Consider the following 2,808-nt stretch of genomic DNA (forward strand, 5'->3'; position numbering starts at 1 on the left):
ATCTGTTTGTTTTCCTAGCAGTCCATGGTACATTCAATACTCTTCTCCAGCACCACAGCTCAAAGGCATCAATTCTCCTTCTATCTTCCCTAGTCTTTTTCCAACTCTGTAATGCATAACAAGTGATAGCAAAGACCATGGCCTGTATCAGACGCACCTTAGTCTCCAGAGAGACAATAGTATATAATATTTCTCAATTGTTGTTATGGGCAGTTGAGTTGCAACTGTCTCGTAACTGACCCCTCCAGCAGATTTTAAAGGCTCTAAATTACACAGGGGAGGTTGCCCTTTTTTTTTTTCAGAGGGTGGTTGGTGGATTTAAACCAAGTGCTTTTGGGTTGGCAGCACAATTCCTGACCACTAGATAACCAGAGTTTCATATCTATATTATATAATCAAAACAATGAAGTGGACATTAATATTATTTCCATTCAACAGACATAAATATTGAGAAATGGAAGTAATTTGTCTAAGTTACTATAGCCAATTACTGGCAATTTGAGCTAAAGAAAACTGCTTCAAAAATCTACTGTTGGATGCACTGTAAGTACCACTATTATAAGACTAATGTCCACCATAGATTCTATAATATATATCATAACAAAAATTCCCTAAGATGAAGCAATATTCACTAAAAGATCACAGACTGCATATGAAAACAGACTCAGTTTCAGGGATAATTTCATATAGTCTTTTTTCCCCTTTCTTTTCTCACTAAAGTATTTTATATTTTAAACGATGACAATGATATCATTCTATGATCTAAGAATCAATATATGTTAAGTTGCACATTAGAAGGGATATTATAGTAAGAGAATCTGTCTATGTGCTTGGGGAGCTGAGTGGCTTTGATAGACCAATTTTATAAAATCATATCCACATAAAAATTTCCTGGGAATTAAGTAGACTATTTGGTCCACAATTCAAAGTCCAGAGCAATTTTCAACCATGAAAGTCTTTTGGATTTAGATCTTTAAAAACTTTGAAGACCCCTTGGTCACCTTGCGGGATAGAGGTTATATTGGTGTCGGCAATGCGGATATAGGAGAGTTTCTTCATTCCTTGGAAGGCTCCATTTTCAATTCCTGAGCTCTTCAGTGGGTTGGTCCCCAGTTCTGCAAATACAAAAATAAAACTATTTTAGAGGATAATAGTCAGGTAACACAAGTAAGAACAATAAATCTAACCAACATTTGGGTCTGGCATAATTTAAAAGTAGAAGGAAAAATGAGAGCTATATATCTTACAGGAATAAAAAATAAAAATTCCTCATGTGAATACCAACACACGAAGGAAAAGAAGAGCAAAAATGTCCATCAAACACTTTTACATATATATGTAAGTTTGCCCAGAAATTAACAGAAAGTTCTCAAATTGTATCTTTTGTCAGCAGGATTTACTTTACTAAATTGTTTTAAAATGCTGTTAGAATTGTACCTAGGATTTTTTTAAAGCCAGTTATAAAATTACATGTTTACTACATGTATCTATGAACTTTAATAAATGTTGATAGTTGTAGAGGTGATTCAAGCCTTTTGTTCATAGGGTCTCTATGAGTCGTGCTTGACTCAAAGGAAATCAACAACAATATATAGCAAACCATTATACCATTAGTAGAGTAAATTCTCACAATGGAAAAGTAACCCCACTCAAAGCACAATTCCATGCTGGGTTTAACATGCTAGAAAGATAACTTCAGATCTAGATTTATCTGTCTTTCCTGTGACATATGTCTATTTCCTATATACTTATATCTCTATTCCATATATGTATAAGATTATAAGGGATACATACAAATTAAATATATATTATTATGGTTTACATCAAGCCAGCCTGTTCAACTTTTGATCAGATTATTTCACCATTCTGGTAGGCACATCAGTGAATAGTGGCCAAAATGTTCACCTCATTTTTCACCAATAGGCAGGCAAAAATAAAATATGGAAGCCATAAAGATGAAGATGGACTTCATATTTATTTGTGAAATCACTACAATGGACATAAATGCAAATCACTTATTGTATGGAATAAATCAATAAATAAATATAAAAGTACTTTGTATGCATTATGTCACCATCTAATTACTATCAATAACAACAACAACCAATATGTAGTTTTCATTATGATGTTGAACATAAAAGCATCCTTTACAGTAAAATAACTATAGAGAGGACCAAAGGGATCTTTGCCGTATTCACTGGAATATGTACTCACAAGAGTTGAGGTTTTCCTGATTTCACAATACAGGAAAATCACTGTGTTCTGTTGATAAGTAACAACTATCTATATTTTTCAGTTAGTCTATTAACAAGACATCTAAGTAATGGAGAAAGGACTGATTGAGGAGACAATGAGCAATGCAAAAATGCTTCCATGAGGTTGGACTATGGGAAGCGAGGAAAATATGTAAACCAGAAGAATTTTCATTGATTTGGTGTTTTTATTCTTATTCACAGAGTTTGGTAAATGTACTCTTTCTCTTGTGGCAGCACTTAGACTGTGTGGTGATTGTTGTTTACTTGTCTAAACTTGCTCTAGTGTGTAAACTCCTTAAAGTTGGGTACTATATCCTAGTTCTTGATTCTAGTACAGTCCTAGCTGTACTCTCACAGTGTTCAGTTCATTGCTTAAGCACGGAAAATAGTAACGATTTTTATTTAATGGTGTTGTTATTGTTGTTATGTGGCATCGAGTCGCTTGTGACTCATAGCGACCTTTTGTACAATAGCCCTAAACTCCGCGCTGTCCTGTGCCAGTCGCACTGTCTCTGACACTCCCATCCCGATTATACCAGTCATTGAATCAATC

General features: G+C 34.3%; 1 protein-coding gene across 4 annotated transcripts in view; it reads right to left on the minus strand.

Moving 5' to 3' along the window:
* Nucleotides 1-2,808, minus strand: part of DCN (decorin) — a 60,618-nt gene that overhangs the window by 13,781 nt on the left and 44,029 nt on the right. The window lies entirely within an intron of this gene.

The sequence above is a fragment of the Elephantulus edwardii genome, unplaced genomic scaffold (assembly GCF_000299155.1).
Source record: "Elephantulus edwardii isolate Elephantulus edwardi_28Jun2011 unplaced genomic scaffold, EleEdw1.0 scaffold00078, whole genome shotgun sequence".
Classification (NCBI taxonomy): domain Eukaryota; kingdom Metazoa; phylum Chordata; class Mammalia; order Macroscelidea; family Macroscelididae; genus Elephantulus; species Elephantulus edwardii.